This window comes from Castor canadensis, chromosome 16 (genome assembly GCF_047511655.1).
Source record: "Castor canadensis chromosome 16, mCasCan1.hap1v2, whole genome shotgun sequence".
Lineage (NCBI taxonomy): Eukaryota > Metazoa > Chordata > Mammalia > Rodentia > Castoridae > Castor > Castor canadensis.
In genome coordinates, this window is record NC_133401.1 from 12,328,723 (window position 1) to 12,351,905 (window position 23,183).

Consider the following 23,183-nt stretch of genomic DNA (forward strand, 5'->3'; position numbering starts at 1 on the left):
ATGGTTGGGTCTTGTTTTTTAACCCACTTTGCTTTTCTATGTCTTTAGATTAGGATATTGAGTGTTACAGTCGGTGTTTACATTTAGTGTTAATATTGAGAAGTGTCTGTTGTGTCCAGTTATTTTAGTTTGTCTGTTGTTTAGTTTGACCTATTTCTTATTTACTGGTCTGCTTGCTCAAAAGGGTTTATTCTTTCTTTTTTTTTTGTCCTTTTTCATTTATTATTCATATGTGCATACAAGGCTTGGTTCATTTCTCCCCCCTGCCCCCACCCCCTCCCTTACCACCCACTCTGCCCCCTCCCTCTTCCCCCACCCCCTCAATACCCAGCAGAAACTATTTTGTCCTTATTTCTAATTTTGTTATAGAGAGAGTATAAGCAATAACAGGAAGGAACAAGGGTTTTTGCTGGTTGAGATAAGGATAGCTATACAGGGCATTGACTCACATTGATTTCCTGTGTGTGGGTGTTACCTTCTAGGTTAATTCTTTTTGATCTCACCTTTTCTCTAGTACCTGTTCCCCTTTTCCTATTGGCCTCAGTTATTTTTAAGGTATCTGCTTTAGTTTCTCTGTGTTAAGGGCAACAAATGCTAGCTAATTTTTTAGGTGTCTTACCTATCCTCACCCCTCCCTTGTGTGCTCTTGCTTTTATCATGTGCTCATAGTCCAATCCCATTGTTGTGTTTGCCCTTGATCTAATGTCCACATATGAGGGAGAACATACAATTTTTGGTCTATTCTTTCTTGAGTCTTCCTGTCTCACTCTAGTTTCTTCTTTTATATGTAAAAGTCCTTTAAGTATCTTCTGTAGTGCTGGTTTGGTAGTTGTGAATTCCTTTAGTTTTTTCTTGTTGTGGAAGTTTTTAGTTTCTCCTGTAGTTAGGAAGTACAGTTTTGCTGGATAGACTAGTCTAGGTTGACAGTTGCTTTCTTTCAGGGCCTGAATTATGTGTTTCCATGACCTTCTTGTGTTTAAAGTTTGAGTTGAGACATCTACTGTTATTCTAATGGATTTGTCTTTAAATGAGATTTGCCTTTTCTCTTTTGGAGCTTTCAGTATTCTTTCTTTGTTCTATGTGCTGAGTGTTTTGATTATGATGTGTCTGAGAGTGTTTCATTTTCAGGCCTGATGGTTTGGTGTTCTGTAGACTTCCTGGACCTGGGTGCCTCTCTGCCATTCTCTAGGTGAGGGAAGTTTTCACCTATAATTCTCTTGAATAGGTTATCAGTGCCTTTTGTTAATAACTCCTCTCCTTTTTCTACACCCATGATTTTTAGGTTTGGTCTTTTTTATGGTGTCACAGGTATCTTGTATGTTCCACTCGTATTTTCTTAAAATTCTTTCATGATCGTTTACTGTTTAGTCTAATTCATCTACTTTGTCTTCTGATTCTCATACTCTGTTTTCAACTTGCTCCACTCTGTTTGCCAAGTTTTCAATTTAGATTTTTACTTGGCATATTGAGTTGTTTATTTTAGATTGATTATTTTTCAGGGTTTCTATATCTTTATTGATTTCCACTTTCATATCCTGGATAGTCTTCTTAATTTCTTGCTTTGTTTGTTTGTATTCTCTTTGAGCTCATTTAATTACTTATTTTCATCATCATTGGGGTCAAATACTAGATTTTGTATTTCTTCTTTGAGGTCATTAATCCTTTTTACTATTTTAAAAAATTCATTATTTAGAGTCTCTTCCTCTATGCAGGTATTTAGATCCCTAGTGGCACAATTGACCTTTGAGGGAAGATTATTGTCTTGCTGTTTCCTTCTGCATTGAGATTTATGCTTCTGGAGTTGTTTTGGGTTAGGATTTTAATCCCCTGTGCTACTGAAGTTGGGGTTTTGAGTTTTTTTCTCATGTAGCTCCAGCAGTTTTTCTCAGAGAGGGTTATGCTGGAACTGTTATCTCTTGCAGTGTTCTTATTGTGGTGCAGATTACCTCTTTCCTCCCCTCAGTGTGGGTGCTGGAGTTCCTGCTTTTTGATGGGGGCTTGGGGACTCTCCTGCAGTCAGTTAGGGGGAAGCACTGGGTCTCCTTGCACTGTGGGTGGCAGGCTTCCTAGCACCTGCAGAATAGTGGATTGCCACTCAGTGAAGGGGCTGGGATTCCAGCTTTTGGACCAGAGAAATGGGACTCTCCAGCAGGGAGGCAGAGTGTGAAGTGCTGGGCTTCTGTGCACCTCGTGAAGCAGTCCTTCTGGTAATGCCTGAAGAATAGCAGGTTACAGCTTTTGTTCCCTCAGTGGGGAGTCTGGCATTCTTGTTCTTTAATGGGGAAGTTGGGGCTCTCCTGCTGTCAGGCCCAGTGGGGAGTACTGGGCTTCTGTGCACCTTGGGAGGCAGGCCTTCTGGTGCTTCTCACAGACTAGTAAGTGACAGCGTTCTTCCCCTAGTGGGGAATCTGGTGTTTAGCTCTTTAACAAAGAAAGGAGGGCTCTTCTGTTCAGGCACAGTGGGAATCACTGGGCCTTTTGTGCCTTCTGGAAGCAGGTCTGCTGGTACCCACAGAATAGCAGATTACCATTCATTGGAGGAGCTGGTTTCTGCTTTTTGACAGGGCAGTGGGGGCTCACCTGTGCGAAGGGTTTATGGTAAGTGCTGGGCATCCATGGTCTGGGAGAGTGAAGACTCTTGGCACCAGCAGAGTGAAAAGCATGGAATCTGTGTTTCACTTGTGTGAACAGTGGTAGGCTCTTGGCACTGAGAAATAAGTTAAAGGTACCAAACTGGTAGCAAAGCCAGCAGGCTTGAATCATTTAGTGCCTACAGGAAGTGGAGGCCTTGGGGTCTACTTGTGTTGGGATGAGGGTTTCTAAGAGCCACAGTAGCTGCTGCGGTTATGGGAGAACCAAGCCTGCTTGTATTGGGAGCCCTGGGGCCTGCTTGCTAGTATGGGCTTCCAGGAGCCACAGCAGCTGCTGCAGGCATGGAGGAAATAAGCCTGTGGGCAGCAGGTGTCCTGGGGCCTGCTTGCCAGTGTGGGGCTGTGGGAACACAGTTCGATAATGCTGCAGGCACGGGGGACCCAAGCCTGTGGGTAGCACACCCTTGCTGGCATGTGCTTCAGGAAGCTCAGTAAAGCAGCTGCTTCCAGTATAGGGGACCCAAGTCTTCTGACTTGCACCTTCTATTGCACATGGTTTAGTGGGAACCTTGGGTTCTGATTATGTTGGGGGGCATGTTTCCCTGGCATTTCAGGGTGATGGGTAGCAGGCTGTATAGCAAGGGGAGTGTGGAGTTCTGAGTTCCTGTGTGTGCTGGGAAGTAGGACTTACTGCTAAGCAATGAGTATTGGAGCCTGGACTGTGTGCAGACTTCAGGTGCAGAAGATTGGGAGTGTGGAGCTGTGAGTAGTTCTTCCCATTTTCCAGTTGTTAGTTGCTTCTCTATTTGTGGATTTGGGGAGGGGTTTGCTTCTCACTGGTTATGGGACCCCGTGGGTGGGTTTTGGGGGCCTGGTCTTCATTCTTCATGGTAGTTCATCACTGCTAAGGTTGGTTTAGGGATGTCAGCAATCTACCATCTTGCTTGATCTCTCCAGGGCATTGCTTTAAATGTTGAATATATTTTGACCTGCCCATCTGTTGCAGGAATCTCAAGTTGAGATATGGGACACTGAGGCAGTTTATCAGAAGCAACCTTTTTTTGTGCCACCACATACTCAGTGGACTCATGTCCAAAGGCTGAGCCCTGAGAACAAAGGGGTCTCACTTTATATAACCTTCCAAGCAGGTTACAGAAGAACAAAGTAAAGCTTAACCCACATATGGCTGCATGTGACTTCATTGACTATTTCATTCCCCCAGTGCCATGTGACCTTTTTCATGTTTCAGTTTTTAAAGTTTTATTTCTCTGCTATGTCATCCCTTCCCCCTGCTACATTATCAGAACACAAACTTGTCTGTTTATTTTCTGGTCCTCCTCCCTGCTACACATATTCACTGAAATACACTCCTCTCATAATTGGGATGGAAAATAAGATAAAACTTTGTTCCATAAAGAATGCATTGAACCTCCTTTCTGATGCTTCATTGAGAAAGAACAATAAACCCACACATTGCTGGAGGAATGAAGACTTCCTTCAGTCTGAACATTACTTTTTGTTTAGTTATAGAGACAGGGTCTCACTGTGTAGCATAGGCTGGCCTCAAACTCACACGCTTCCTTTCTGCATCTTTGGAGTGCTGGTATTAAAGATATATACCACTACCCAGCCTGCAGGTCACCTTTCAGGTGACATTGTGGACCCTGCTGTGACAAGTATTCACTGACATGTCTTCTCCCACATCTTCACCATCTCAAAGAAAGTCCAGCCAGAGACTGACAGACTGATTGGTCAACACCATCTTCAGGCTCTAGAAGATCAGATAAAAAAGCCTTATACAGATGCTGTCTCCATAAGTTTCAGAGATACGGTGATGATGTCCCTATTGGGAGTCCTTATTGTGTCATGCAGGATACCCACTTACAGGAATATTTTATCCCTAACATGAGACCTGCAGAACCCCAGAATCTTGGATGGAGGGTGCCAGCTGCCTGTGATTTTATGGTACTTCATGTCTTTGTCATTGGGCTACAAGGAAGATTGTATTTTGAGATTTTTATGGGTTGAGGGAGATTTTGGAAATATACAAAATTTACTATATGATGCAGCTGTGCCTACTTTTCTTTAAAAACAATTTTTGGCAGTACTGTATTTGAATTCAGGCAGGCACTTTACCACAGTTGAACTCCATCCATAGAACTTTGTACTTTATTTTTATTTTAAAAGTTTTGTTATATTTTTGAATTAGTATTCATTAATAATATGGGGGGGTTTCATTGTAGTAATTCCACACATGTTTACAGTGTTCTTTGAACAGTTCACCCCCTGCATTATCTTTTAAGTGTTAGGTGGGTTTCATTGTTTGAGTATATATATCCTCTTCCCCCCTCAGTATCCTTGTATCCTTTCCTTTCCCTTCCCTTCCCATTGGTCTCCCTCAGACCATGCCCCTTTCACATTCATGTCCCAATATCATCATTGTCATCACCATCATAATCATCATCATGAATCATCATTTTAGTTCTAAGTTCCAAAAGTTGGCAAAGAACAGGTGATTTTTTTTGGCAATACTAGAGTTTGAACTCAGGGCCTTATGCTTGTTAGGCTTGTCCTGTACCACTTGAGTCCTGATATTTGCATTTTTGAGCTTGGCTTATCTCACTCAACATGAGAGATATATATATATTCTCATGTGTATATATCCTCATCTCCAGTTCCACACAGTTCCTGAAAATGACATAATTTCATTTTTCTCTCTGAGTAATACTTCATGGTATCAATATATACCATATTTTCCTTATCCACATGTTGGTTGTTGGAAGCTTCAGCTGACTCCATAGTTTGGCAAATGTGAGCAGTGCTGCAATAAACATGAGTATGCAGCTATCTCTCTTGTATATTGATTTACACTTCTTGGATGTATGCCCAAGAGTGGTATGGCAGTAAGCCATCCTTTTACATTTTGAGGAACCTCCATACTGGTTTCCATAGCATTTGCACCAGTTTACAGTCCCTTCAAGTGTATGAGGGTTCCTTTCCCTCCACATACTCAACATCATTTGTTGTTCTTTTCTTGATGATTGCCAATGTGACTGGAGTGAGATAGTGAGATGGAATATCAGTGATTTTTGATTGGATTTTCCTTCATAGCTAAGGAGGTTGAACATTTGTTCATGTATATATTAGATACTTGAATTTCTTCCAGTGAGAAATGTCAACAGACAGTTGATCATAATGTGCTTGTCCATTTAGCACTCATTGGATTATTTGTTCTTTGCTGTTTAGTTTTTTGAGCTCTTTGTATATTCTGTATATTAACCATTTATCTGTTGAATAGCTGGGGAAGATTTTCACCAATTCTGTGGGTTATCTCTTGATTCTGGTAACTGTTTATTTTTTGATGTGAAGAAACCTTTTAATTTTATGCAGTCCCATCTGTAAATTCTTACTCTCATTTCCTTATCAATTGGTGTCCTATTCAGAAAATAAATCTCTATGTCTCTATCTTCCAGAGTTTTCTGTATTTTTTTTCCTGCAGTAGCTTCAAAGTTTCAGGTCTTTTGTTAAGATCTTTGATCCATTCCAACTTGATTTTTGTGCAGAAGAGATTGGGTTCTGATTTCAGTGTTTTGCACTGGATAAACCAGTTTACCCAGCACCATTTGTTGGAGAAGATGTATGTTTTTGGCTTCTTTGTCAAAGATCAGGTGAGTGTAGTTGTGTGCTTTTATTTCTGGGTGTTCAATGTTTTCCACTGATTTTTGTGCCTATCCTGTGCCCTGCTCTTTTGTTACTATCACTCTGTAGCCTAATTTGAAATTCAGCATCATGATATCTCTAGTGTTGCTCTTTTACTTTTGGTATTCAGGGTCTTTCATTCTTCCATATGAATCATAGATTGATGTAAGTATTTCTGTGGAGAGTAATATTGGAATTTAATGAGCATTGCATTGAATCTATACAATCTTTTAGCAGGTTAGCCATTTTTGTGATATTAATGCTGCCATCCATGAACATGGGAGGTCTTTCAATTCTGGGTCTTCTGCAATTTCTTTCTGAAAGGTTTTGTAGTTTTCATTTTAAAGCTCTTTCTTCTCCTTTTTTAGGTTTATATCTACATATTTTTTGTGGGGGCTATTGTGAATGGAATTGTTTTCCTGATTTCTACCTCAACTATTCATTGTGGGTGTACAGAAAAGCTGTTGATTTTTGTATCCTGCTACACTTCTCAAAGTGTCAAATCTAGTTTTTTGTCATCTTTAGGGTCTTCTAAATATAGAATCATATCTTCAAATGTGGATAATTTGACTACTTTCTTCCCTGTTTGAATCCCTTTTATTTCTTTCTCTTGTCTTCTTGCTCTAGCTAGGAATTCCAGTACTACATTGAACAGAAATGGGGAGAATGGAAACGCTTGTCTCATTCCTGTCATAAGGGGAATGATTTCAGTTTTCCTCATTTAGTATTGTGTTGGCTGTAGTCTTCATTATATTGAGGTACATTCCTTCTGTTCCTAGCTTTCTCAGAGCTTTTATCCTGACAGGAGGTTGAATTTTATCAAAAGCTTTTCTTTTTTGTTCTTGATTTTATTTGTATGCTCTATGACATTTATTGACTTATGCATGGTGAACTATCCTTGAAGGATCCTTCCTTTTGGCCCCTAACTGTACAAAGAATGAATTTGTGGGGGCCTCCCGAGCTCCTCCCTGCACCCTGACTACTCTGAATAGTCTTTTCTGTAGACCCTTGTCCATCTGTCCTACTCTAATCTTCATTATCCTTAGGTGGACTTCACAGTTGGTGAAATAAAAAACCTGAAGGTTGTCTGGGTGCTGGTGGCTCACACTTGTAATCCTAGCTACTCAGGAGACAAAGATCAGGAGGATTGTGGTTCATAGCCAGTCTGGGCAAATAGTTCCCAAGACAGTATCTTGAAAATACTTATCACAAAAAGGGCTGGTAGAGTGGCTCAAGGTGAAGGACCTGAGTTCAAACACAAGTACTGCAAAAAACCCCTGAAGGTTTCAGGGTTGAGAAATAACCTCATGGACTTAGTGTTAGCACCACCACTGACAATTAGGGAAACTGAGGCTAATATGAGGGAAACATTTAAATCCAGATGTATTGCTATGTGGCTCAATAGCAATTGAATCAGGTTTTCTGTTCCTGTTTCCCCTTACACACCACAACTCCCCTTTCCTTCCCTGAGTTAAAAGGCCAGTTCAGGCCTCATCCTTCACAGCCCATGACTCCAAAATATCTTTGCTACAGCTCTGATCTTAGACCACCAACCACTGATATAAAAAGAAAGCTCTACCATATCTGTTCTAACTTGCTTTTTTTTTGGAGGCAAAATTCACATAAAATAAAATTAACCATTAATTATTTTTAAGTGTACAAAGCAAGACAACATAGATGGGCATTCACAATGTTGTACAGCCATAACCTCCAAAGCATTTTCACCACTTCAAGAAGAAACTGTATTCCCATTGAGAAGTCAGTTCACATTCTCTCCTGCTTCTGGCTCTTGGAAACATTAGTGTACTTCAATCTTTATGTATTTACCTCTGTTGGCAGTGTGAAATAAATGGAATATAAATTGAATCATGTGACCTTTGTGTATAGGCTTTCATTTAGCAGTGTTCTAAAGGTTAATCTACACTGTCACATCTGCTCCATGTTATCTGGGGTCTTAGCCTGAAGACCCATTGGATGTGGGGCTGAAATTATCTGAAGTGTTGGTTACCATCAGGTGAGCAAAGCAGGGCTGTGAATGAACATCCAACACCATCACTTCATGTGGCTTGGGTTTCCTCACAACATGGTGGGCACATTCCAAAGAAAGAGCCAGGGGGAAGCTACTTCTTTTTATGACCTTGCTTTAGAAGCTATGTAGCATCATCTCCAGAACTTTCTACTTGTCAAGGTGTATTGCCACAGGTATCTTTGGACAAAACCTATGGCAGATATGCTAGGGTGGGGCAGACTGTGACACTCAGGCCTAGCTATCAAGAGTATCTGACTCCCAGAGTCTATATAGAGCAATGGCTTTTGGAACATGTGTTCAAACACTCAGAAGCTCAGGATTAATTACAATACTTTGTCCCTAACCCACCTAATGACTGGTGTGGAAGAAGCAATTCAAGTGTTCAGTATGTGACAGAACTTGGAGCTCTGGAAGGCAGAGAAGTAGCTGAAAATAATACAGCTGTGACTCTGTAGATGTGATAGGATCTTCAAAATACTTACTGCCTCTTCTTACAAGGTTTATCCCTACAGATAGATTATGTTTCCCTGTTGACTTTCCATTAACATGAATATAATTGAGAAATATACCACTGCTATTGTAAACAGTAAAGATTCTGTAATTGCTTGTTACTGAATCATCTCTTGAATAAGCTGACTGATACAATATTGGTTCAAATGATGAAGTGAAAGAAGAAAGTGTCAGGAGGGCCCTGATCTCTGGGGTGAGATTCAATTCTTATCTATCTTTGTATTTTCCATTCTAATTCTCTCTTTTTCTTTCTCTCTGTCTCTTTCTGTCATTATTCTTGTCTGTATTTTTATTGCTCCCTTTTTCTTTCAGTGAATGTCTATATTTGTGGCTGTACCTCTAAACTCTAAGGCAAAAACTGCCTGTTTTAATTTTTTCTTTCTGTTTCTGCAATAGTAATAATAATAGTAATTATTATTATAACAGCAGTGGTCTTTTTATCTTTATAATATGTGTAATGATCACTTTAACTCATATTCAGTTGACCAAAGCAAGTCAAGGTGTCTTAGGTTTATATTACTATAATCCGAACATCTAATTTATAATGATGAAAGATTTATTTAGCTCTAAGTTTTGGAGGCTCAACTTCATGGTGCCTTTATTGATCCATTTGAGTGATGGTGACAGATGAGAGCAAATCATGAAGGAACAAAATTGTCACATTTTAAGGTAGGAATCACAATGAGACAAAGGACAGGTGGAATTCCATCATTCCTTTGAGTATATGCTCCCCATAACCTAAGGTTTTCCCACAAGACCCTGCCTCATAAAACTTTCACCATTCCTAGTGGTTTTACCCTGGGGCCAACCTTTGAACATTGCACTTTTGTGGAATGCCCAAAACAATACCCAAACCACAGTCCATGACTCTGTGTAATTTCATAGTGAGAGAGGAAGTGCAATTTTGACAGGTGTCTGGAGAGGACAGCATAGGAATATTGGCAAATAGCCTAAATGATCAGCACAAGTCCTGCACTGTCTCTAGGAAAACTTCATGTCATAAAGCAAGAGTCAACATCAGAACCACTTTCCCCAGTCTCTCCTTCTTTATCATATCTCTTTCACAGATGGTTAGGGCTGTTGAGGATCAGGTGTTGTTTGTGACTGAGGTGACTATTTCAGGACTCATGTTGGGGAGGAAGAGAATGCTAGTCTAATTGGATGTAAGAATAGTAGTCTCCTGCAGTGAGTGCCATATTTGAAATAATTTGCTAGTCACAAAACTATTCTTCAGTTTACAAATTCCTAGTCTCACAAACAACTTTAGAGCTTATAATATAAATAAAATCAGATTTGAAAAGGGAGGTGTTACAACTGATATCATAGAAATACAAAGGATCATCAGTGATTATTCAGAACAATTATGCCCTAACAGATTGGATAACCTAGTGGAAATGGACAAATTCCTGAATGCCTATATTTTATCAATATTGGATCATTAAGAAAAAGAAAACCCAAGCATCCCAATAATCACTAAGAAGATTTAAACAGTAACAAATTTTTTTCAGTCAAGGAAAATCCCAGGACTAGATAGCTTCACTGTGGATGTACCAAGCATTCAAAAAAGAACTTAAGCCAATTCCAATCTTCTTCCATTAACCCAGAGAACTGATGAGGAAGGAATTCCTTCATACATATTCTATAAGGTGAGTATTTTGATACCAAAACCAGACAAGAATAGAGCAAAACAACAAAAAACCCCCACATAAACAAAAGAAAACACCAGAGCAACATTCTTGATGAACGTGGATGCAATATTCCTTACAAAATACATGCAGATAGAATCCAACAAGACATTAGAAAACTGATCATTAAAGTGATCAAGTGGGATCCATTCCAGTGATGCAACGATGGTTGAGAATATGCAAATCAATAAATGTCATAACCACATCAGCAAAATGATGGAAAAAATATGATCGTCTCATAGATTCAGAAAAAGCATTTGATAAAATCAGCATTCTTTCATGATAAAAACACTGAACAAATTAGATATAGAATTTCAACATATTAAAGGCCGTATATTAAATGTCAACAGCTAACATCATTTTCTTTTTAAAATTTTTATTAGGATATACCCATTGTACAGAGGGGATTCATTGTGACAATTCTAAATAGGCTTATATTTCCAAAGATTAGCTTACCCTCACTATCTCTTCCTCTCAACTCCTTCCGTGTCCCACTTTAAACAATTGCAGGAGGTTTCCTTTTTAAATTTCATATAAGTACCTGAAGTCTATTAACCATATTCCCTCACTTTAATCTTCTTCATTCACCATCTCCCTCCCACACGTATCCCCCATGTTACTGTCTATCTTTCATTGTTAATATTTAAGTCAATGTTCAAGGGGTTTGTCAGTGTATCCCCTCTTTGAGTATACTTCTCTTTAGTTCATTTAATCTCTTCCATTGCTCTCTTACCCCTTTACCTCCCACCCCCCACTTTTCAATAGCTTTCAATACATTTCCTTGTATCCTCTATTTTCATAGATATATTTTATGATTTACTTGATGCTCTATCATTCTCTTTTCCTTCTCCTCTTTCTGAGTTCCATAAAATAGTTCAATGATGACAAACATGTTCTACATATGAGATTGTAAATGGTCACACTTGTTTTTATGTATATGCTCATGTTTTGGATGTAACTTCCTCATATGAGAAAACATGTAGCCTTTGTGTTTCTGAGCCTGATTTACTTCACTTAACATGATTATCCTCCTATGGCATCCATTTATCTTCAAACCACATGTCCTTATTCCTTATGGCTGAGTAAACTCCATTGTTATATACACACATGGCTAACTTCACTTAACATAATGTTCTCTAGTTCCATCCATTTACTTGCAAATGAAAAAATTTCACTCTCTGTGGCTGAATAAACTTTCATTTTATATAAATACCACATTTCCTTAATCCATTCATCAGTAGTGAGGCATGTTGGGATAGCTTAGTTATTGTGAATAATGCTGCAATAAACATGGACGTGCAGGATCCTTTATTGTGACCTGACTTACATTCCTTTGGGTATATCCCTAGGAGTGGTATTGCTGATCATATGGCACTTCTATTTTTCAATTTTTTGAGGTGCCTCCATACTGTTTGCCATAGTGGTTGTACTAACTTACATTTCCACCAGCAGTGTATGAGGGTTCCTTTTCTCCCACATCCTGGCCAACATTTGTTGTGGTTTTTTTTCTTGATGGTAGGCATTCTAACAGGAGCAGGTGGAATCTTAATGTAGTTTGGATTGCATTTCTTTTGTGGCCAGGGATGGTAAGCATTTTTTCATGTGTCTTTTAGCCATTTGGACTTCTTCCCTTTGAAAAAGATCTGTTCAGTTCATTTGCCCATTTCTTCTTTGGGACATTCATTTTTTTGGAGTTTCATTTTCTGAGCTCCCTGTATATTCTGGGGGCTATAGGGTAATAAGGCCCTAATGTGTATTAAGGTGTATTTTAGTCATTGTGGGGGAGGGTGCTACTGTCAGGGATTTAGAGGCATATGAAGTATGGGGGTAGTGTGCAAAGCTGGTATGGTAAGTAGACTATTCAGCAAGTGGCGAGTGTGGGGGAGGTAAGGACAGTGGGGTGGAAAGATAGGGGGAGGAGAGGAGGGGAAGGTGAAGAAAGGAGGAGAGAATGGAAGAAAAGAGAAGGAAAAGAAGTTGGGGAGAGAAAGGAAAGCTGGGTAAGAGCAGGCTAAGCAGAGTGGTATTTGGACAGAATGGAAGAGGGAGATAGGTAGCAACAGAAAACGAAGAATGTAAAAGCAAAGTTAAAAACATAATAGTAAGAAAAATAAAAATGCTAAATAAAAAAGGGAAAAAATCAGTTTGTTGAAAGTTCTGGACTTTTTCCTCTGACATCACATCCAGGTGTTGGCACTTTTGACAGGGGCTTTCTCAGTGTCTCTGTCCCTTCTCAAGGTTGGTGTGCTGGGCTGTGTGGTGATGCATGTTGCCCATCCTTATGAGACAGCTTAGGGGGTAGTTGGCTCAGGGAGTTTGAGCCTAGTTTTTCTTGGTGGGATGGGCTATCCTGTGCAGGCAGGTTCTGTGAAGTGGTCCTGCCTAGAGCTGGGTTGTGAGTATTCACCAGCACTTTCTGCCCACAGCGCAAACTGCAATTGATCTTTTTGATAGCTCAGTTTCAGCTCACTACCAGATTTTCCAAGGTTGTCAAATATGTTGCTGATTTCACCAGGCGACAGCTCTGTTTCTCCACTACCACTTAGGCTCTGGTGGCTCCATGTTATGTCCTGCCCCCAACAGGCTAAGAAAGATCAGTGTTGTGCCACTCCCCCATTCCAGGAGGTCAGCTAAGCGTTTTTCCCCACCCCCATGGCAGAAGTGAATTGTATTCTCTTTTTATGGTGACCAGGATTTTCAGCTGTGATGGACTATGGGGTTTACTTGAGGGTGGATGATCTATCATGCTCACCAGGCAGGGTAGCATATTCACTCTGGTGGAACTGGGTCAGCTCCATTATGGCATGGTTCTGTATCTGTGTAATATGTGTCCAGGATGTCTAGCTCAATTTATTCTGCAGTCCCTTGTATTTTCCAAATGGAAAAGAGGAAAGGAAGAGAGAGAGAGAGAGAGAGAGAGAGAGAGAGAGAGAGAGAGAGAGAGAGAGAGAGAATGGGGAAAATGACTTTCCCTAGGGCAAACAGGCAGCTGTGTTGGTCCCAGGCAGTGCCAAGATTTTCCTGACTGTTATAAGCAACTGAAAGCCATTTCAAGGATCCATCATTGAATTTTATATGCACCCTATGTATTGGCAATAATTTAGTTGGCTAAAAAATAGGAATTACTAAATTCTTGGTACCATGACTCTGAAGTATTTTTGTAAAATCGTGGAGCTCAGGGTTTCTGCATCCCTCAGCTATCTGCCATCTTCTGGTGTGATGAAAAAGGGTTATTTTAGCTCACATTTTGGTTCCCATTTTTTGGACCACTGGTGGGCGTGCCACATGGTGGAGGTGGGTGGTATGTGGTGGAGCAAGCAACTCATTTCATGAGCAGGGAAGCAAAGAGAAAGAGGAAGAGACCAAGATTTCACAATCTCCTTCAAAAATACATCCCTAAAGAATCAAGGACCCCTCATGAGGCCCACCTCTTAAACGTTCTACTCCTACCCACCCCCAATAGCACCATCATGGGACCAAGTGTTTAATACATGGGCCTCTGCAGTGACATTTAAAATTCAAACTACAGCATCCAGCCTGAGCCCTGCAAGGTCATCTGTTCAGAGCTGTTCCTACATCACTCTGATGAGCCATCTTTGTTCTTGTCAGGCTTAGGCCTCTGTTTGGGAGGGGAGGGACAGCTTAGGCCAAAACTAGAGGTACAGGAAATAATTTCATTAGCAAGAGCCAGAACTGAGGTAATCAGAGATCAGGCAAGGGTAGGTGTGGAACAGAGGTTGGGGCTGGGGAGAGGGAGTAACAAGGAAGGAGAATGGTTTGTTCAATTAATTTGCCATTGATTAATTGATTCTTTGTTCTTTTTGTGTTTACTTTTTTGAGATTTTTTTTTATATTTTGGGGAATAAGAAAGTAATAGAGTAGGGGGTGAATGACCAAAGTACATTACGGAAAGATCACAATGAAACCCCTTTGTACAATTCATATATGGTAACAACAAAAAGAAAGGAAGAGGAAAGAGGAGGAGAATAAGGAAGATGAGGACAAGAAGAAGGAGGAGGAGGAGGAGTAGGGAAGGGTAAATTGTCTTCACCCCTGCTATGTTAGGCAATTTTTAATTATTATTATAAATAGGAGATCAATCAACTCAAAAAGAGAAATTTATTTATGGCTTACAGTTTTGGATCTTTCAGTCCACGATGGACCAGATTTTTCAATCCTTGATGGATCAATTGGCCCCACAGGTGTTTGAGACTGTAGTGAGGTAGCAAATCATAGCAGCTGAGTGCAGGGTGGAGCAAACCTGTTCTCTTCATTGATTGGCAGCAAAAAAAGAGAAAAAGGAAAGGCCTGGGTTCTCCTACACCTCCCAGGACACATCCTAACCACCTGAAACCTCCCACTAGTCCATATCACCTAAAATTTCACAGCCATCATTTTTTATGATTTTATTAAGATTTAATAGATGTGCAGGGGACACACTGTGCTGTTTACAAAATTCATTTTAGTTGGACTTATTGTCTCCATTGTTTTCCCTCTTCCCCACTAATCCCATCTTAGAACAATTTCAACAGGTTTCATTCTTCTATTTTCACTTATGGATAAATCCACCACATACACCCTTATTGTCCCCATCCTTGTGCTCATCCTGCTCCTACTGGTGCCCACTCATGAAAATGATTTATTTTTCCATCCTGCCTTTCATTTTTAAAATTAAGTGGCTATTGATAGTCCAAGGGGTTTTTAATTTGGTGCTTAAGGTCTGTAGATTGCTTCAGGTACTATAGGCATTTTCACAATACTGATTTTGTTGATCCATGAGCCTGGGGTTTCCTTCCACCTTCTGATGTCTTTGTTTCTTTGTTTCTTTATTGACATAGTTTTCATTATATAGGTTGGTCACCTCCTTTGTTAAATTTCATACACTGAGGCAGACATCCACGATATTCACAGATTTTTAGATCTCCTCCCTTTGGTGTGCTCCACTGTCACCGAAGATACTGCATTCCGAGGGTAAATCATTCCCAATGTGAGGCCAGCTATCTCCCACATCTCTGTGTGTATGCATCCTCAGTTTCTTTCTTCCTTTCTTTTTGGGGAGATACTGAGATTTGTACTCAAGGCTTTGTGCTTTCAAAACTGGACCTCTACTTTTTGAGCCTTTCCTTCAACCCCTTTCACTCTGGTTGTATTTGAGATAAGGTGTTGCTTTTTGTTCAGGTTGGCATGACCTATGATGCTCCTATTCTACATTTCTTGCCACAACTTGGATGACAGGTGTGCATCACCACACCCAGGTGTTGGCTGAGATGGGGAATTGTGAACTTTTAGTTGGAGCCATCCTGGAACTGTGATCATCTCGATCTTAGTCTCCCAATTAGCTAGGATGACAGGCATGTGTCACCATGCTTGGATCTCAGTTTTCTCTTTTGCAAAATAGTGACAGTTTATTTTTTCTTCCTCATTTATTAACTGGAATAACTTTCATAAGAGATAGTTGCACGAATCCATTTTTTGGTTGCCCAGAAGTACAACAAAATTCATTTGGAACAGTTAGGAGAAATGATTCTATCTGTAAAAGCATTGAAAATAATGTATTGATTCTTTACCATCTTCCAATGGGGAACAATAATATTAGTAGTATAATTATAAACTTATGCATTTAAAATATTTGATATGCTTCAATTTGTTATAGTTAATATCCTTCTTTTTTACATTTCTATCATATTATAATTGTTGTGGTATAACATTGTGACATTTACAAAAGTGCTTATGGTATATCATAGTTGAATTCACCCTTCCATCATTCTCCTTTATTCTTCCTTCCCCATTCATGGAATGTTTTCAACAGGTCTCATTTTTCCATTTGATATATGGGTCTCAGTTTTCTTAACACCCAGTTTCACACTCTTGTTGGTGTCTCAAGAGGGCCAACATGCATTTGTTTCACTTTATCTGTCCTTTGTTTTTTGCATGTGGTGGGAGGGGATGGCAATATCTTTTGATCTTGTAACTGTTTCCAGAACACTGGAGTTTACACCACCATGAGCTCTGCTCTCCATGACTCACATTATTTAAAAAAAACCAGACAATTTCAACCCTATTCACTTTCAGGGTGCCAATGGTATATCGAAGAAGAATGACACTTTTATTCCTTTTTCCATAGGTAAAGGACCCTCAGTCCCTTTCCAAAAAAATCAGCAGGCAGGCCCATCCTCTCCTTGAAGTAGACAGTAACAAGTCCTTGTTTACTGAGCACTTAGTATATCCCAGTTGCTTTACCCATGCTATCCCAATCAACTTCACTACAACTCTATGGGGGAACTGGAGAAGAAAGAGTATGTCTTAAAGACACACTTTGGTAAGCAGGGCCTTGGGCAAACATTAAAAATCTATGGAACCTGAAGGTGAGGATGACAGGACACATTTAAGAAGCTGTAGGAAGCTCTGGGTTGAAGATAAGGCAAGGGGATGTGGGTGAAGAGCTGGGTATGGTCTTGAAGGCTGAGGGAGGAGTTTGTATTTACCCTTGAGCACTGGTGAGCTGAGGCATGTCCTTACAGACATGTCCCTGTTTCCACTCACTACTCTGACTTGTTCAAAGAAAAATAAAACCAGCTAAATTAAATTTCATAGTTTATTTGAGCAAAGATTTCTGAATTGGACACTATTCTGAACCAGTAAAAAATCAGAGATATGTACCAGCAAAATGGGTAGTCAGTGTTTATAGACAGAAGAAGCAAATGTACACACAGAAACAACACAATTATTTACAGTTCCCCTTTTACCTTACAGAGACATGTCTGAAGAGTCTACTGCCTGGAATTGGCTATGCTTAAAGTTATGATTGGCTAAGAGTTGGTTACTTTTTAGAAGAATATGATCTAAAGTTAGTTTTCAGTTTATTTACATATCAACTTATAGTTGCTATGTACAGACACACCTTTATCCCAAATTAAACTTGAACTTATATAAAAACTTAGATATTAAATGAAACAGGATTTTTCCACAGAAAACCCCAATGTCCAGGTTTCTTTCTTTTGTAGAAAGAAAGGCTCTAGAAACATGTCTGTATGCTTGAGTTTCACCCAGTGACTTTAGTGACTCACGTCTCTGGCCCTGCCCTTTACCCTGTCCAGGGCAATGGCCTCCTCCCCCGTTTACTCATCCCTGAGAGTATGGACCTGTGGGTGGTGGGTTGTGGGCTAATTTCTCCATCCTGTAGTCGTGTCCTATGTTTAGATAGAAGCAGAGTTGTACAAAAATAAGAACAGAGACATACTAGTTAGCAAATAGAGAGATGGCAAGAATGAGACAAAAAGATGGATAAAGAGAGACACAGGGAGATAGAGACAAGGTGGATCATGGTGAAAAGAGCCATCTGTAGGAGACAGACAGTGAACTTGAAGCAACAGAAGCAGAGAGAAAGGTATAAGGAGAAACAGGTGGAGGAAATGTAAGAATAGAGGAGGACTGAGAGGAGAAAGAGGAGGGACTGGAAGAAAGGTGGAGGAAGAGAGAGAGACATAAAGAGGGCATGAAGAGAAGGAATGAAAAAATGAAAAGGTATTTTTAGCAGAAAAGAACATGAAAAGAAAATGGATGAAGAAACAGTGCTTGACAGGTATAGACAAAGACAGAGGCAACTGACCAAGTCAGAAGTAAGAATGACTACAGCAAAGACTGTTAGTACCAAGGAGATGTCATCAGATATATAGATCCATTATGAAATAATGTCCCTACCTCTCTCTAGGGAATGGCTCCTGACTCCTTCACCTCAGACAAACATACTGTAAAATCAACATCCTTCTCATCCTTGGTTGCTCACCATGACAGTGTCCTTTTTCCATCATGCTGCAGCTCTTGAAAGCTCTAAGACGAGTTCTTCCCCTTTTACTAGAACTGCAGAAGCTAGAAGATTTCTCAACAATAATGATGCCCTTTTCTTGCTTTCTGGGGGACTCAAAAGGGAAACGACTTAAAGTCCTATTACAGTTGTACCTCCCAGGCCACAGCTCATTCTGAGTGGCTTCTCTCTTGCTCAGAATAACCACAGTCCCCATTTATAAGCTCTTTGATCTCTGTGACATGGATAAAGGGCTCTGCATATGATTTATATTGAATCCTCCCATCAATAGCCCCATGTGGTAGATACAATGATCCTGCTCCCTTTACAGATAGAGGCCAGACAATGGCACCATTTGCTCACTACTGTGCTATCAGCACCTGTAGCAATGTGTGGTCGATGGTGGGTGTTCAAAATATTAGTGGAGGAATATACCAACAAACAAATGAATGTCTAAATGAGCCACGTCTTCAATCTACCTTAAATGCAGATAAACTTCTTCCATCTCACCCTCTCCTCCATATCTCACTTTCTTCTGATGTTCCAAATAAATTCCAATTCCAAAAGGGCACAGGATTCTCCCTTTAACATATCTTAATCTTTTGCTGTATGGTCACCTGTGACAAAGCTGGTTGAGAGCCACTCTCACAGTGGAGCTACCTGAAAATCAGTCTCTACATGCCCCATTCTTTGGCCCACTTGAATGAAGGCTTGCTCATTCAAGATAATTGTCTATGAAATTATCTCCAGTCAGCCAGTGGACAATAGGAAGCTAGACTCAACCCTGTGGTACTAAGCTTTTGGTCATGGTACTTTCTGTTATTGGGCTCGCTGTAGCATCTAAAGAATTGCTAGGAACTCTACCAAGGTAGATTTCAAGTTCACCCTCCTCCACAGAAATATAGCAAGAAACAGCAGCTTGCCTTTAAGAGAGACAGAAGAACAGATGGCATGTAGAGAAAGGACTATGTTGTTTCTGGCTTTACCATCCTCATTGGCTTCTTGCTACTCTGGATCTGGGGCTACCCAAAATCCAAGGGCTACCTCCCTCCTGGACTCCGACCTCTGCCTTTCCTGGGGAACATTTTGCAAATTGACCCCAAAAGCTTTCTCAAGTCATTCGAGATGGTGAGTTGGGCAGAGGTAAAGAGGAAGAGACAGCAGGTGGAAGGAAAGGAAGCAGAGCTCACAGGCAGCAAGGCAGGGATGGTGTATCATGATTTGGATTTTCCAGACCAGGTTGGCAATTCTCTTCTTCCAGTTATTATTTGGCCCATGGGCCCACTAGAGAAGCTTCTGGAAATCCCATGAGAATGAATGGAGGGAAAGTAGACTGCAGGGAGAAATTCTGATAATTTTGAGGCTTTGTGTAGTGGTCCTGGGGTTGGGGAAGGTGAGGTCCTGGGAATTGTGTGGGGAGTCTGCACTTCATATAATTGAAGCCAAGAAGGTTCTTAGATAAGTTGAGAGGTAAGGACACTTGCAGAAGGGTCTACTGATGAAGCTTGGATGACTCCACAGAGTTCAATTTCTGATTCTTCTCTGATGAACTTGGAGACAGCAGGGCTCAGGCCACACTGGAACATGTGATTCAGGTTGGGGAGTGAGATTTTTCTTTAGTAGATGGTGAGATCTTTATCCTTCCTCCACAGCTGCAGGAGAAATATGGTGATATCTTCACAGTCTATCTGGGGCCCCAGCCCACCATTATGGATACAAGTTGATGTGGGAGGCCCTGGTGGATCACGATGAGACTTTCTTTGGCTGAGGGCTCATCGCCATCACTGATCCCTTCTTCCAAGGAGCTGGTGAGTGTGACTTGGGTGGGTATAGTTGGCGGAAGTAGTGAAGATCACTACGGACCCCCAACTTTCCCTCCATGCTGCTCCAAGTAGGTGTGACCTTCACCAATGGAAAGACTTCAAAAGTCCTCCATCGGTTCTGTGTGACCACCTTGAAGGATTTGGGGATGGGGAAGTGGAGCATTGAGGAGCAAATTAAGGAGGAGGCTCAATGTTTGGTGGAACAGCTGTGGAAATCCCAGGGTGAGCACTGGGGTATGGTCAGAGGTTTATCCAGATGAGGATATAAAGAGGTAGAGCATTACTGATAGAAAGGAAGAGGCAGAGTTATAGAGATGCAGTTCTGAGTTCAGGGACAGAAGGAGAAGGAGAAGGAGATTGAAAAAGGGAGAGAATAAGGTATATGCAGGCAAGACAGGGAAAAGCTGAGAATACAAAGATCTAGAAATGGAAACTTCTAGAACAGTCTAGCAATAAAAAAGGTAAAGAGAGTCAAGGGTGACACAAAGAGGAACAGATGACAGATGGGGGCATGAAGAGAGAAGGGACAGAATCTCAAAGAAAGAGCTAGAAAGAAGACCAGAGAGAGAGAGAGAGGGAAAGAGAGAGAGATGGATGAAAAAAGTCAGACCAAAAGAGAAGAAACCTAAAGAACAAGAAACAGAGTGAGGGAGATATGCAGAAAGGTCAGCATAGACACACAGGCCCAGTGAGAGATGGGCAGGGCTCGAGACAGAGAAACCATCCAAACAGTGGATAGAGCAGTGTCCAAGTGAGAGTCACCAAAAGGACAAGGCAGGGGCACCTAGACCTCCACAATGGGCTTTTTGTCCCCAGGGGCCTATCTTGACCCCACCCTCCTCTTTCATTCCATGATGGCCAACATCATGTGCTCCATCATCTTTGGTGAGTGGTTTACTTACCAGGACCCCAAATTCCTACAGCTGATAAATATACTGAAGGATTGCTCTGATATCTTAAGCAGTTTCTACAGCTGGGTGAGCTCAAAGATTCCACAATTGCCTAAGAAGTGGGGTAGGTGGAGCTGGGAAGGGACTGGTGACTTGGCACAGTGACTTTGCAAAGGGACATAGAAAATAATTCTTCCTCAGGAAAAATTCTGTTCACACTGGCTCACTGTTGCAGAGCACTGGGGAGCTCTCCAAATCCTGGTTTCAGGCACATGTGCACACATGCCTCACTCTCTTTCACGCACATATCCTGAACTCTGAGATACACATGTCATCAATAGTGTAACTCTTTCCTACACTCTCCAGGTGAGATGTCAAGTCAGGGATTTTGACATTCAAAAATGGAGTGGTTAGAAATGGAGCTTCTCCAATGTAATTGTGGCTGTGCATGTAGCACTGTGTGTGTGTGGTATATTCTCTCCTGGGAGGTATATTCTTCAAGTGTACATGGTACCCTTGAGATGCTGCTGTTTTGTGCAGTGCACAAGCTCACAATCACCAGAAGAAGCGCTGCACCTTCAGGATCATCCCAGGGAGAGTAGAACAGGTTGTGGGGTCTTCCTTGCCTCTCCCTAGGTGTTTGAACTCCTTTTGGGCATCCTGAAGTTCTTTCCTGGCCCTCACACTCAAATATACAGGAACAGTGAAGAACTGGCAGGTTTTATCGTTGAGTCCATTGAGAAGTACCAGCAAACGCTGGATCTCAGTGCCCCAAGGGATTTCATCGATTCCTTTTTGATCCGCATGGACAAGGCAAGGACCAGGTCGGATTGGGAGTGGGCGGGAAAGAGCTTGCAGGACACCATGCTGACATTGAGATAGTGTGTTACGGTACAGATGTGTGTGTTGTTTAAGTATGAATCCAGCCTTACAGATTGGTAAGAGAGGCAGTGTCCCCACCTATGTCCCCTGCCCTGTTCCTTTCTCAGTTGACCCAGTAGTGTCAGCCAAGAGATGGCAACTAGAGAGTTAACAACCCTAAGATCATTCTTCTGCTCCCCCTCCTTCCTCTTGGCCTTACGCTTGTGAGGCAGGTGCATTACCACTTGAGCCATGCCCCTGCCCTTTCTTTTGCTGTAGTTCGGGTATCATGTTTTTGCTCAGAGCCAGCTTCAGAACACAATCCTCCTACCTAAGGATGCTCATGGATTATAGGCTGAGCCAGTATGCCCAGCTCCTTCCACTGGTTCTGATGGGCCAGAGGCCCATTTCTGTTGTCATTGGTCCCAGGTCAAATCTTTTGTGACTGGTCTGGCAAGAGCCTTTATAGTTGTGAAATATTTTCATTATCTCCCCTGAATAAACAAGTGGAAGAATCAGCCAGGAAAGCAAAGATACCTGAGGACAGAGAAGCTAAGAACAACAATAAAAATTAAACACTTGCATTTATTTAATACTTACATTCATAACATTGGAGACCCCAGATGAGGAACTAAGGCACAGAGTGGTTAAGTTCCTTGCCCAAAGGTACACAGGTATGTAACAGTAGGGATTGACTCAGAACACAGGAAGTATGTCTCCAGAGCCCACTTTATTGCTACTTTGTTGACTTTGAGTAGAAGAAGGAGAAAATCAGGGAAAGGAACAATTGGTAGAGAGCAACATGGGTGTGGGGGTGGGTGTGGGTAGACAAGTTTCAACCCATAGACTGGAAATCTTAAAGGGAAGGAGAGCCTTTAAGGATCGTGCATTGTCACCCACAGGAGAAATTTGTTCGTGAAAGTGAATTTTACCATAAGAATTTCATCCACACGGTGCTCTCACTGTTCTTTGCTGGCACTGAGACCTCCAGCACCACCCTCAGCTTCGCACTCTTGATCCTCCTTAAGCACCTGGTTGTCTTAGGTGAGCATGGCCTATGGCGTATGGGGAGGGCAGTTATTCAGGATGATGGAACCCATGCTGTAAGATGAAAACAGAACTTTTGCCCTGATCAATGAGGAAAAAGAAAAACTCCACACCCAGGGAGGTTTATAATTGGTTATTAATATTAACCATGAGCAACTCTTTGACATTGACTAGGCACTTTACAGTTTGTAAAATATTTTCTCTAAAATGTTGTTTAGAAGGTACACTTGCATTCTGACATATT

The 23,183-nt window shown here is 41.1% G+C and overlaps 1 pseudogene; it reads left to right on the plus strand.

Moving 5' to 3' along the window:
• The first annotated feature begins 2,933 nt into the window (after positions 1–2,933).
• LOC109675357 (cytochrome P450 2B1-like) overlaps positions 2,934–23,183 on the plus strand; it is a 135,892-nt pseudogene continuing 115,642 nt past the window's right edge.